We start from the raw sequence: 15,334 nt of genomic DNA on the forward strand, positions 1-15,334 counted from the left end.
GATCCTCTGACCTCTTCACTTCACAAGCAGTGATCCTCTGACCTCTTCACTTCACAAGCAGTGATCCTCTGACCTCTTCCCATCACAAGCAGCGATCCTCTGACCTCTTCACTTCACAAGCAGTGAGCCTCTGACCTCTTCACTTCACAAGCAGTGATCCTCTGACCTCTTCACTTCACAAGCAGTGATCCTCTGACCTCTTCACTTCACAAGCAGTGATCCTCTGACCTCTTCACTTCACAAGCAGCGAGCCTCTGACCTCTTCACTTCACAAGCAGTGAGCCTCTGACCTCTTCGCTTCACAAGCAGTGTTCATCTCACCTCTTCACTTCACAAGCAGCGATCCTTTGACCTCTTCACTTCACAAGCAGCGATCCTCTGACCTCTTCTTCACAAGCAGTGAGCCTCTGACCTCTTCCCTTTACACGTAGTGATCCTCTGACCTCTTCCCATCACAAGCAGTGATCCTCTGACCTCTTCATTTCACAAGCAGTGAGCCTCTGACCTCTTCACTTCACAAGCAGTGATCCTCTGACCTCTTCACTTCACAAGCAGTGATCCTCTGACCTCTTCACTTCACAAGCAGTGATCCTCTGACCTCTTTACTTCACAAGCAGTGATCCTCTGACCTCTTCACTTCACAAGCAGTGATCCTCTGACCTCTTCACTTCACAAGCTGCGATCCTCTGACCTCTTCACTGCACAAGCAGCAATCCTCTGACCTCTTCACTGCACAAGCAGTGATCCTCTGACCTCTTCACTGCACAAGCAGTGATCCTCTCACCTCTTCACATCACAAGCAGCGATCCTCTGACCTCTTCACTTCACCAGCAGCGATCCTCTGACCTCTTCACTTCACCAGCAGTGATCCTCTGACCTCTTCACTTCACAAGCAGTGATCCTCTGACCTCTTCACTTCACAAGCGGTGATCCTCTGACCTCTTCCCATCACAAGCAGAGATCCTCTGACCTCTTCACTTCACTTCACTTCACAAGCAGCAGCAATCCTCTGACCTCTTCACTTCACAAGCAGTGAGCCTCTGACCTCTTCACTTCACAAGCAGTGAGCCTCTGACCTCTTCACTTCACAAGCAGTGATCCTCTGACCTCTTCACTTCACAAGCAGTGATCCTCTGACCTCTTCACTTCACAAGCGGTGATCCTCTGACCTCTTCCCATCACAAGCAGTGATCCTCTGACCTCTTCACTTCACAAGCAGCAGCAATCCTCTGACCTCTTCACTTCACAAGCAGCGATCCTCTGACCTCTTCACTTCACAAGCAGTGATCCTCTGACCTCTTCACTTCACAAGCAGTGATCCTCTGACCTCTTCACTTCACAAGCAGCGAGCCTCTGACCTCTTTACTTCACAAGCAGCGATCCTCTGACTTCTTCCCATCACAAGGAGCGATCCTCTGACCTCTCCACTTCACAAGCAGTGAGCCTCTGACCTCTTCACTTCACAAGCAGTGATCCTCTGACCGCTTCACTTCACAAGCAGTGATCCTCTGACCTCTTAACTTCACAAGCAGTGAGCCTCTGACCTCTTCCCATCAGAAGCAGCGATCCTCTGATCTCTTCCCATCACAAGCAGCGATCCTCTGACCTCTTCACTTCACAAGCAGTGATCCTCTGACCTCTTCACTTCACAAGCAGTGAGCCTCTGACCTCTTCACTTCACAAGCAGTGATCCTCTGACCTCTTCACTTCACAAGCAGTGATCCTCTGACCTCTTCACTTCACAAGCAGTGGGCCTCTGACCTCTTCACTTCAATAGCAGTGATCCTCTCACCTCTTCACATCACAAGCAGCGATTCTCTGACCTCTTCCCATCACTAGCAGCAGCAATCCTCTGACCTCTTCACTTCACAAGCAGCAATCCTCTGACCTCTTCACTTCACAAGCAGTGAGCCTCTGACCTCTTCACTTCACGAGCAGCGATCCTCTGACCTCTTCACATCACAAGCAGCGATCCTCTGACCTCTTCACTTCACAAGCAGTGATCCTCTGACCTCTTCACTTCACAAGCAGTGAGCCTCTGACCTCTTCAATTCAAAAGCAGTGATCCTCTGACCTCTTCACTTCACAAGCAGCGATCCTCTGACCTCTTCCCATCACGAGCAGCGATCCTCTGACCTCTTCACTTCACAAGCAGCGATCCTCTGACCTCTTCACAACCAGTGGGCCTCTGACCTTTTCACTTCAATAGCAGTGATCCTCTCACCTCTTCACATCACAAGCAGCGATCCTCTGACCTCTTCACTTCACAAGCAGTGATCCTCTGACCTCTTCACTTCACAAGCAGTGAGCCTCTGACCTCTTCAATTCAAAAGCAGTGAGCCTCTGACCTCTTCACTTCACGAGCAGCGATCCTCTGACCTCTTCCCATCACGAACAGTGATCCTCTGACCTCTTCACTTCACAAGCAGCGATCCTATGACCTCTTCACTTCACAAGCAGTGAGCCTCTGACCTCTTCACTTCACAAGCAGCGATCCTCTGACCTCTTCACTTCACAAGCAGCGATCCTCTGACCTCTTCCCATTAAAAGCAGCGATTTTCTGACCTCTTCACTTCACAAGCAGTGATCCTCTGACCTCTTCACTTCACAAGCAGTGATCCTCTGACCTCTTCACTTCACAAGCGGTGAGCCTCTGACCTCTTCCCATCACAAGCAGTGAGCCTCTGACCTCTTCACTTCACAAGCAGCGATCCTTTGACCTCTTCACTTCACAAGCAGCGATCCTCTGACCTCTTCACTTCACAAGCAGCGATCCTCTGACCTCTTCACTTCACAAGCAGTGAGCCTCTGACCTCTTCGCTTCACAAACAGTGATCATCTCACCTCTTCATTTCACAAGCAGCGATCCTCTGACCTCTTCACTTCACAAGCAGTGAGCCTCTGACCTCTTCGCTTCACAAGCAGTGTTCATCTCACCTCTTCACTTCACAAGCAGCGATCCTCTGACCTCTTCACTTCACAAGCAGCGATCCTCTGACCTCTTCTTCACAAGCAGTGAGCCTCTGACCTCTTCCCTTTACACGTAGTGATCCTCTGACCTCTTCACTTCACAAGCAGTGATCCTCTGACCTCTTCACTTCACAAGCAGTGATCCTCTGACCTCTTCACTTCACAAGCAGTGATCCTCTGACCTCTTCACTTCACAAGCAGTGATCCTCTGACCTCTTCACTTCACAAGCAGTGATCCTCTGACCTCTTCACTTCACAAGCTGCGATCCTCTGACCTCTTCACTTCACAAGCAGTGAGCCTCTGACCTCTTCACTTCACAAGCAGTGATCCTCTGACCTCTTCACTTCACAAGCAGTGATCCTCTAACCTCTTCCCATCACAAGCAGCGATCCTCTGACCTCTTCCCATCACAAGCAGCAGCAATCCTCTGACCTCTTCACTTCACAAGCAGCAATCCTCTGACCTCTTCACTTCACAAGCAGTGATCCTCTGACCTCTTCACTTCACAAGCAGTGATCCTCGGACCTCTTCACTTCACAAGCAGCGAGCCTCTGACCTCTTCAATTCACAAGCAGCGATCCTCTGACTTCTTCCCATCACAAGCAGCGATCCTCTGACCTCTCCACTTCACAAGCAGCGAGCCTCTGACCGCTTCACTTCACAAGCAGTGATCCTCTGACCGCTTCACTTCACAAGCAGTGATCCTCTGACCGCTTCACTTCACAAGCAGTGATCCTCTGACCTCTTCACTTCACAAGCAGTGAGCCTCTGATCTCTTCACTTCACAAGCAGAGTTCCTCTGACCTCGTCCCATCACAAGCAGCGATCCTCTGACCTCTTCACTTCACAAGGACTGAGCCTCTGACCTCTTCACTTCACAAGCAGTGAGCCTCTGACCTCTTCACTTCAGAAGCAGTGAGCCTCTGACCTCTTCACTTCACAAGCAGTGATCCTCTGACCTCTTCACTTCACAAGCAGCGATCCTCTGACCTCTTCACAACCAGTGGGCCTCTGACCTCTTCACTTCAATAGCAGTGATCCTCTCACCTCTTCACATCACAAGCAGCGATCCTCTGACCTCTTCACTTCACAAGCAGTGATCCTCTGACCTCTTCACTTCACAAGCAGTGAGCCTCTGACCTCTTCAATTCAAAAGCAGTGATCCTCTGACCTCTTCACTTCACAAGCAGCGATCCTCTGACCTCTTCCCATCACGAGCAGCGATCCTCTGACCTCTTCACTTCACAAGCAGCGATCCTATGACCTCTTCACTTCACAAGCAGTGATCCTCTGACCTCTTCCCATCACAAGCAGCGATCCTCTGACCTCTTCACTTCACAAGCAGCAATCCTCTGACCTCTTCACTTCACAAGCAGTGAGCCTCTGACCTCTTCACTTCACAAGCAGTGATCCTCACAAGCAGTGATCCTCTGACCTCTTCACTTCACAAGCAGCGATCCTCTGACCTCTTCACTTCACAAGCAGTGAGCCTCTGACCTCTTCACTTCACAAGCAGTGATCCTCTGACCTCTTCACTTCACAAGCAGTGATCCTCTGACCTCTTCCCATCACAAGCAGCGATCCTCTGACCTCTTCCCTTCACAAGCAGTGAGCCTCTGACCTCTTCACTTCACAAGCAGCGGTCCTCTGACCTCTTCACTTCACAAGCAGCGGTCCTCTGACCTCTTCACTTCACAAGCAGCGGTCCTCTGACCTCTTCACTTCACAAGCAGCGAGCCTCTGACCTCTTCACTTCACAAGCAGTGATCCTCTGACCGCTTCACTTCACAAGCAGTGATCCTCTGACCTCTTCACTTCACAAGCAGTGAGCCTCTGACCTCTTCACTTCACAAGCAGAGTTCCTCTGACCTCGTCCCATCACAAGCAGCGATCCTCTGACCTCTTCACTTCACAAGCAGTGAGCCTCTGACCTCTTCACTTCACAAGCAGTGAGCCTCTGACCTCTTCACTTCACAAGCAGTGAGCCTCTGACCTCTTCACTTCACAAGCAGTGATCCTCTGACCTCTTCACTTCACAAGCAGCGATCCTCTGACCTCTTCACAACCAGTGGGCCTCTGACCTCTTCACTTCAATAGCAGTGATCCTCTCACCTCTTCACATCACAAGCAGCGATCCTCTGACCTCTTCACTTCACAAGCCGTGATCCTCTGACCTCTTCACTTCACAAGCAGTGAGCCTCTGACCTCTTCAATTCAAAAGCAGTGATCCTCTGACCTCTTCACTTCACAAGCAGCGATCCTCCGACCTCTTCCCATCACAAGCAGCGATCCTCTGACCACTTCACTTCACAAGCAGCAATCCTCTGACCTCTTCACTTCACAAGCAGTGAGCCTCTGACCTCTTCACTTCACAAGCAGTGATCCTCACAAGCAGTGATCCTCTGACCTCTTCACTTCACAAGCAGCGATCCTCTGACCTCTTCACTTCACAAGCAGTGAGCCTCTGACCTCTTCACTTCACAAGCAGTGATCCTCTGACCTCTTCACTTCACAAGCAGTGATCCTCTGACCTCTTCCCATCACAAGCAGCGATCCTCGGACCTCTTCCCTTCACAAGCAGTGAGCCTCTGACCTCTTCACTTCACAAGCAGCGGTCCTTTGACCTCTTCACTTCACAAGCAGCGGTCCTCTGACCTCTTCACTTCACAAGCAGTGAGCCTCTGACCTCTTCACTTCACAAGCAGTGATCCTCTGACCTCTTCACTTCACAAGCAGTGAGCCTCTGATCTCTTCACTTCACAAGCAGAGTTCCTCTGACCTCGTCCCATCACAAGCAGCGATCCTCTGACCTCTTCACTTCACAAGGACTGAGCCTCTGACCTCTTCACTTCACAAGCAGTGAGCCTCTGACCTCTTCACTTCAGAAGCAGTGAGCCTCTGACCTCTTCACTTCACAAGCAGTGATCCTCTGACCTCTTCACTTCACAAGCAGCGATCCTCTGACCTCTTCACAACCAGTGGGCCTCTGACCTCTTCACTTCAATAGCAGTGATCCTCTCACCTCTTCACATCACAAGCAGCGATCCTCTGACCTCTTCACTTCACAAGCAGTGATCCTCTGACCTCTTCACTTCACAAGCAGTGAGCCTCTGACCTCTTCAATTCAAAAGCAGTGATCCTCTGACCTCTTCACTTCACAAGCAGCGATCCTCTGACCTCTTCCCATCACGAGCAGCGATCCTCTGACCTCTTCACTTCACAAGCAGCGATCCTATGACCTCTTCACTTCACAAGCAGTGATCCTCTGACCTCTTCCCATCACAAGCAGCGATCCTCTGACCTCTTCACTTCACAAGCAGCAATCCTCTGACCTCTTCACTTCACAAGCAGTGAGCCTCTGACCTCTTCACTTCACAAGCAGTGATCCTCACAAGCAGTGATCCTCTGACCTCTTCACTTCACAAGCAGCGATCCTCTGACCTCTTCACTTCACAAGCAGTGAGCCTCTGACCTCTTCACTTCACAAGCAGTGATCCTCTGACCTCTTCACTTCACAAGCAGTGATCCTCTGACCTCTTCCCATCACAAGCAGCGATCCTCTGACCTCTTCCCTTCACAAGCAGTGAGCCTCTGACCTCTTCACTTCACAAGCAGCGGTCCTCTGACCTCTTCACTTCACAAGCAGCGGTCCTCTGACCTCTTCACTTCACAAGCAGCGGTCCTCTGACCTCTTCACTTCACAAGCAGCGAGCCTCTGACCTCTTCACTTCACAAGCAGTGATCCTCTGACCTCTTCACTTCACAAGCAGTGATCCTCTGACCTCTTCACTTCACAAGCAGCGAGCCTCTGACCTCTTCACTTCACAAGCAGCGATCCTCTGACCTCTCCACTTCACAAGCAGCGAGCCTCTGACCTCTTCACTTCACAAGCAGTGATCCTCTGACCGCTTCACTTCACAAGCAGTGAGCCTCTGACCTCTTCACTTCACAAGCAGAGTTCCTCTGACCTCGTCCCATCACAAGCAGCGATCCTCTGACCTCTTCACTTCACAAGCAGTGAGCCTCTGACCTCTTCACTTCACAAGCAGTGAGCCTCTGACCTCTTCACTTCACAAGCAGTGAGCCTCTGACCTCTTCACTTCACAAGCAGTGATCCTCTGACCTCTTCACTTCACAAGCAGCGATCCTCTGACCTCTTCACAACCAGTGGGCCTCTGACCTCTTCACTTCAATAGCAGTGATCCTCTCACCTCTTCACATCACAAGCAGCGATCCTCTGACCTCTTCACTTCACAAGCCGTGATCCTCTGACCTCTTCACTTCACAAGCAGTGAGCCTCTGACCTCTTCAATTCAAAAGCAGTGATCCTCTGACCTCTTCACTTCACAAGCAGCGATCCTCCGACCTCTTCCCATCACAAGCAGCGATCCTCTGACCACTTCACTTCACAAGCAGCAATCCTCTGACCTCTTCACTTCACAAGCAGTGAGCCTCTGACCTCTTCACTTCACAAGCAGTGATCCTCACAAGCAGTGATCCTCTGACCTCTTCACTTCACAAGCAGCGATCCTCTGACCTCTTCACTTCACAAGCAGTGAGCCTCTGACCTCTTCACTTCACAAGCAGTGATCCTCTGACCTCTTCACTTCACAAGCAGTGATCCTCTGACCTCTTCCCATCACAAGCAGCGATCCTCGGACCTCTTCCCTTCACAAGCAGTGAGCCTCTGACCTCTTCACTTCACAAGCAGCGGTCCTCTGACCTCTTCACTTCACAAGCAGCGGTCCTCTGACCTCTTCACTTCACAAGCAGTGAGCCTCTGACCTCTTCACTTCACAATCAGTGATCCGCACAAGCAGTGATCCTCTGACCTCTTCACTTCACAAGCAGCGATCCTCTGACCTCTTCACTTCACAAGCAGTGAGCCTCTGACCTCTTCACTTCACAAGCAGTGATCCTCTGACCTCTTCACTTCACAAGCAGCGATCCTCTGACCTCTTCACTTCACAAGCAGCGAGCCTCTGACCTCTTCACTTCACAAGCAGTGAGCCTCTGACCTCTTCGCTTCACAAGCAGTGTTCATCTCACCTCTTCACTTCACAAGCAGCGATCCTCTGACCTCTTCACTTCACAAGCAGCGATCCTCTGACCTCTTCTTCACAAGCAGTGAGCCTCTGACCTCTTCCCTTTACACGTAGTGATCCTCTGACCTCTTCCCATCACAAGCATCGATCCTCTGACCTCTTCACTTCACAAGCAGTGAGCCTCTGACCTCTTCACTTCAAAAGCAGTGATCCTCTGACCTCTTCACTTCACAAGCAGCGATCCTCTGACCTCTTCCCATCACAAGCAGTGATCCTCTGACCTCTTCACTTCACAAGCAGCGATCCTCTGACCTCTTCACTTCACAAGCAGTGATCCTCACAAGCAGTGATCCTCTGACCTCGTCCCATCACAAGCAGCGATCCTCTGACCTCTTCACTTCACAAGCAGTGAGCCTCTGACCTCTTCACTTCACAAGCAGTGAGCCTCTGACCTCTTCACTTCACAAGCAGTGATCCTCTGACCTCTTCACTTAACAAGCAGCGATCCTCTGACCTCTTCACAACCAGTGGGCCTCTGACCTCTTCACTTCAATAGCAGTGATCCTCTCACCTCTTCACATCACAAGCAGCGATCCTCTGACCTCTTCACTTCACAAGCCGTGATCCTCTGACCTCTTCACTTCACAAGCAGTGAGCCTCTGACCTCTTCAATTCAAAAGCAGTGATCCTCTGACCTCTTCACTTCACAAGCAGCGATCCTCTGACCTTTTCCCATCACAAGCAGCGATCCTCTGACCTCTTCACATCACAAGCAGCAATCCTCTGACCTCTTCACTTCACAAGCAGTGAGCCTCTGACCTCTTCACTTCACAAGCAGTGATCCTCACAAGCAGTGATCCTCTGACCTCTTCACTTCACAAGCAGCGATCCTCTGACCTCTTCACTTCACAAGCAGTGAGCCTCTGACCTCTTCACTTCACAAGCAGTGATCCTCTGACCTCTTCACTTCACAAGCAGTGATCCTCTGACCTCTTCCCATCACAAGCAGCGATCCTCTGACCTCTTCCCTTCACAAGCAGTGAGCCTCTGACCTCTTCACTTCACAAGCAGCGATCCTCTGACCTCTTCACTTCACAAGCAGCGATCCTCTGACCTCTTCTTCACAAGCAGTGAGCCTCTGACCTCTTCCCTTTACACGTAGTGATCCTCTGACCTCTTCCCATCACAAGCATCGATCCTCTGACCTCTTCACTTCACAAGCAGTGAGCCTCTGACCTCTTCACTTCACAAGCAGTGATCCTCTGACCTCTTCACTTCACAAGCAGTGATCCTCTGACCTCTTCACTTCACAAGCAGTGATCCTCTGACCTCTTCACTTCACAAGCAGTGATCCTCTGACCTCTTCACTTCACAAGCAGTGATCCTCTGACCTCTTCACTTCACAAGCTGCGATCCTCTGACCTCTTCACTTCACAAGCAGTGAGCCTCTGACCTCTTCACTTCACAAGCAGTGATCCTCTAACCTCTTCCCATCACAAGCAGCGATCCTCTGACCTCTTCCCATCACAAGCAGCAGCAATCCTCTGACCTCTTCACTTCACAAGCAGCAATCCTCTGACCTCTTCACTTCACAAGCAGTGATCCTCTGACCTCTTCACTTCACAAGCAGTGATCCTCTGACCTCTTCACTTCACAAGCAGCGAGCCTCTGACCTCTTCACTTCACAAGCAGCGATCCTCTGACTTCTTCCCATCACAAGCAGCGATCCTCTGACCTCTCCACTTCACAAGCAGCGAGCCTCTGACCTCTTCACTTCACAAGCAGTGATCCTCTGACCGCTTCACTTCACAAGCAGTGATCCTCTGACCTCTTCACTTCACAAGCAGTGAGCCTCTGACCTCTTCACTTCACAAGCAGAGTTCCTCTGACCTCGTCCCATCACAAGCAGCGATCCTCTGACCTCTTCACTTCACAAGCAGTGAGCCTCTGACCTCGTCACTTCACAAGCAGTGAGCCTCTGACCTCTTCACTTCACAAGCAGTGAGCCTCTGACCTCTTCACTTCACAAGCAGTGATCCTCTGACCTCTTCACTTCACAAGCAGCGATCCTCTGACCTCTTCACAACCAGTGGGCCTCTGACCTCTTCACTTCAATAGCAGTGATCCTCTCACCTCTTCACATCACAAGCAGCGATCCTCTGACCTCTTCACTTCACAAGCAGTGATCCTCTGACCTCTTCACTTCACAAGCAGTGAGCCTCTGACCTCTTCAATTCAAAAGCAGTGATCCTCTGACCTCTTCACTTCACAAGCAGCGATCCTCTGACCTCTTCCCATCACGAGCAGTGATCCTCTGACCTCTTCACTTCACAAGCAGCGATCCTATGACCTCTTCACTTCACAAGCAGTGATCCTCTGACCTCTTCCCATCACAAGCAGCGATCCTCTGACCTCTTCCCATCACAAGCAGCAGCAATCCTCTGACCTCTTCACTTCACAAGCAGCAATCCTCTGACCTCTTCACTTCACAAGCAATGAGCCTCTGACCTCTTCACTTCACAAGCAGTGATCCTCACAAGCAGTGATCCTCTGACCTCTTCACTTCACAAGCAGCGATCCTCTGACCTCTTCACTTCACAAGCAGTGAGCCTCTGACCTCTTCACTTCACAAGCAGTGATCCTCTGACCTCTTCACTTCACAAGCAGTGATCCTCTGACCTCTTCCCATCACAAGCAGCGATCCTCTGACCTCTTCCCTTCACAAGCAGTGAGCCTCTGACCTCTTCACTTCACAAGCAGCGGTCCTCTGACCTCTTCACTTCACAAGCAGCGAGCCTCTGACCTCTTCACTTCACAAGCAGTGAGCCTCTGACCTCTTCACTTCACAAGCAGTGAGCCTCTGACCTCTTCACTTCACAAGCAGTGAGCCTCTGACCTCTTCACTTCACAAGCAGTGAGCCTCTGACCTCTTCACTTCACAAGCAGTGATCCTCTGACCTCTTCACTTCACAAGCAGCGATCCTCTGACCTCTTCACTTCACAAGCAGCGATCCTCTGACCTCTTCACTTCACAAGCAGTGATCCTCTGACCTCTTCACTTCACAAGCATCGAGCCTCTGACCTCTTCACTTCACAAGCAGCGATCCTCTGACCTCTTCACTTCACAAGCAGTGAGCCTCTGACCTCTTCACTTCACAAGCAGTGAGCCTCTGACCTCTTCGCTTCACAAGCAGTGATCATCTCACCTCTTCGCTTCACAAGCAGCGATCCTCTGACCTCTTCACTTCACAAGCAGTGAGCCTCTGACCTCTTCACTTCACAAGCAGTGATCCTCTGACCTCTTCACTTCACAAGCAGCGATCCTCTGACCGCTTCACTTCACAAGCAGCGATCCTGTGACCTCTTCCCATCACAAGCAGCGATCCTCTGACCTCTTCACTTTACAAGCGGCGATCGCCCGACTTCTTCACTTCACAAGCAGTGATCCTCTGACCTCTTCACTTCACAAGCAGCGATCCTCTGACCTCTTCCCATCACAAGCAGCGATTCTCTGACCTCTTCACTTCACAAGCAGTGAGCCACTGACCTCTTCACTTCACAAGCAGTGATCCTCTGACCTCTTCACTTCACAAGCAGTGATCCTCTGACCTCTTCACTTCACAAGCAGTGATCCTCTGACCTCTTCACTTCACAAGCAGTGATCCTCTGACCTCTTCACTTCACAAGCAGTGATCCTCTGACCTCTTCACTTCACAAGCAGTGATCCTCTGACCTCTTCACTTCACAAGCTGCGATCCTCTGACCTCTTCACTTCACAAGCAGTGAGCCTCTGACCTCTTCACTTCACAAGCAGTGATCCTCTGACCTCTTCACTTCACAAGCAGTGATCCTCTAACCTCTTCCCATCACAAGCAGCGATCCTCTGACCTCTTCCCATCACAAGCAGCAGCAATCCTCTGACCTCTTCACTTCACAAGCAGCAATCCTCTGACCTCTTCACTTCACAAGCAGTGATCCTCTGACCTCTTCACTTCACAAGCAGTGATCCTCTGACCTCTTCACTTAACAAGCAGCGAGCCTCTGACCTCTTCACTTCACAAGCAGAGATCCTCTGACTTCTTCCCATCACAAGCAGCGATCCTCTGACCTCTCCACTTCACAAGCAGCGAGCCTCTGACCTCTTCACTTCACAAGCACTGATCCTCTGACCTCGTCCCATCACAAGCAGCGATCCTCTGACCTCTTCACTTCACAAGCAGTGAGCCTCTGACCTCTTCACTTCACAAGCAGTGAGCCTCTGACCTCTTCACTTCACAAGCAGTGAGCCTCTGACCTCTTCACTTCACAAGCAGCGATCCTCTGACCTCTTCACAACCAGTGGGCCTCTGACCTCTTCACTTCAATAGCAGTGATCCTCTCACCTCTTCACATCACAAGCAGCGATCCTCTGACCTCTTCACTTCACAAGCAGTGATCCTCTGACCTCTTCACTTCACAAGCAGTGAGCCTCTGACCTCTTCAATTCAAAAGCAGTGATCCTCTGACCTCTTCACTTCACAAGCAGCGATCCTCTGACCTCTTCCCATCACGAGCAGCGATCCTCTGACCTCTTCACTTCACAAGCAGCGATCCTCTGACCTCTTCACTTCACAAGCAGTGATCCTCTGACCTCTTCCCATCACAAGCAGCGATTCTCTGACCTCTTCCCATCACTAGCAGCAGCAATCCTCTGACCTCTTCACTTCACAAGCAGCAATCCTCTGACCTCTTCACTTCACAAGCAGTGAGCCTCTGACCTCTTCACTTCACAAGCAGTGATCCTCCCAAGCAGTGATCCTCTGACCTCTTCACTTCACAAGCAGCGATCCTCTGACCTCTTCACTTCACAAGCAGTGATCCTCTGACCTCTTCACTTCACAAGCAGTGATCCTCTGACCTCTTCCCATCACAAGCAGCGATCCTCTGACCTCTTCACTTCACAAGCAGTGAGCCTCTGACCTCTTCACTTCACAAGCAGTGATCCTCTGACCTCTTCACTTCACAAGCAGTGATCCTCTGACCTCTTCACTTCACAAGCGGCGAGCCTCTGACCTTTTCACTTCACAAGCAGTGATCCTCTGACCTCTTCCCATCACAAGCAGCTATCCTCTGACATCTTCACTTCACAAGCGGTGAGCCTCTGACCTCTTCACTTCACAAGCAGTGATCCTCTGACCTCTTCACTTCACAAGCAGTGATCCTCTGACCTCATCCCATCACAAGCAGCGATCCTCTGACCTCTTCACTTCACAAGCAGTGAGCCTCTGACCTCTTCACTTCACAAGCAGTGAGCCTCTGACCTCTTCACTTCACAAGCAGTGAGCCTCTGACCTCTTCACTTCACAAGCAGCGATCCTCTGACCTCTTCACAACCAGTGGGCCTCTGACCTCTTCACTTCAATAGCAGTGATCCTCTGACCTCTTCACATCACAAGCAGCGATCCTCTGACCTCTTCACTTCACAAGCAGTGATCCTCTGACCTCTTCACTTCACAAGCAGTGAGCCTCTGACCTCTTCAATTCAAAAGCAGTGATCCTCTGACCTCTTCACTTCACAAGCAGCGATCCTCTGACCTCTTCCCATCACAAGCAGCGATCCTCTGACCTCTTCACTTCACAAGCAGCGATCCTCTGACCTCTTCACTTCACAAGCAGTGATCCTCTGACCTCTTCCCATCACAAGCAGCGATTCTCTGACCTCTTCCCATCACTAGCAGCAGCAATCCTCTGACCTCTTCACTTCACAAGCAGCAATCCTCTGACCTCTTCACTTCACAAGCAGTGAGCCTCTGACCTCTTCACTTCACAAGCAGTGATCCTCCCAAGCAGTGATCCTCTGACCTCTTCACTTCACAAGCAGCGATCCTCTGACCTCTTCACTTCACAAGCAGTGATCCTCTGACCTCTTCTCTTCACAAGCAGTGATCCTCTGACCTCTTCCCATCACAAGCAGCGATCCTCTGACCTCTTCACTTCACAAGCAGTGAGCCTCTGACCTCTTCACTTCACAAGCAGTGATCCTCTGACCTCTTCACTTCACAAGCAGTGATCCTCTGACCTCTTCACTTCACAAGCAGCGAGCCTCTGACCTCTTCACTTCACAAGCAGTGAGCCTCTGACCTCTTCGCTTCACAAGCAGTGTTCATCTCACCTCTTCACTTCACAAGCAGCGATCCTTTGACCTCTTCACTTCACAAGCAGCGATCCTCTGACCTCTTCTTCACAAGCAGTGAGCCTCTGACCTCTTCCCTTTACACGTAGTGATCCTCTGACCTCTTCCCATCACAAGCAGTGATCCTCTGACCTCTTCATTTCACAAGCAGTGAGCCTCTGACCTCTTCACTTCACAAGCAGTGATCCTCTGACCTCTTCACTTCACAAGCAGTGATCCTCTGACCTCTTCACTTCACAAGCAGTGATCCTCTGACCTCTTTACTTCACAAGCAGTGATCCTCTGACCTCTTCACTTCACAAGCAGTGATCCTCTGACCTCTTCACTTCACAAGCTGCGATCCTCTGACCTCTTCACTTCACAAGCAGTGAGCCTCTGACCTCTTCACTTCACAAGCAGTGATCCTCTGACCTCTTCACTTCACAAGCAGTGATCCTCTAACCTCTTCCCATCACAAGCAGCGATCCTCTGACCTCTTCCCATCACAAGCAGCGATCCTCTGACCTCTTCCCATCACAAGCAGCAGCAATCCTCTGACCTCTTCACTTCACAAGCAGCAATCCTCTGACCTCTTCACTTCACAAGCAGTGAACCTTTGACCTCTTCACTTCACAAGCAGTGATCCTCTGACCTCTTCACTTCACAAGCAGTGATCCTCTGACCTCTTCACTTCACAAGCAGCGATCCTCTGACTTCTTCCCATCACAAGCAGCGATCCTCTGACCTCTCCACTTCACAAGCAGCGAGCCTCTGACCTCTTCACTTCACAAGCAGTGATCCTCTGACCGCTTCACTTCACAAGCAGTGATTCTCTGACCTCTTCACTTCACAAGCAGTGAGCCTCTGACCTCTTCACTTCACAAGCAGAGTTCCTCTGACCTCGTCCCATCACAAGCAGCGATCCTCTGACCTCTTCACTTCACAAGCAGTGAGCCTCTGACCTCTTCACTTCACAAGCAGTGAGCCTCTGACCTCTTCACTTCACAAGCAGTGAGCCTCTGACCTCTTCACTTCACAAGCAGTGATCCTCTGACCTCTTCACTTCACAAGCAGCGATCCTCTGACCTCTTCACAACCAGTGGGCCTCTGACCTCTTCACTTCAATAGCAGTGATCCTCTCACCTCTTCACATCACAAGCAGCGATC

The sequence above is a fragment of the Triturus cristatus genome, chromosome 1_1 (genome assembly GCF_964204655.1).
Source record: "Triturus cristatus chromosome 1_1, aTriCri1.1, whole genome shotgun sequence".
Taxonomy (NCBI): Eukaryota; Metazoa; Chordata; class Amphibia; order Caudata; family Salamandridae; genus Triturus; species Triturus cristatus.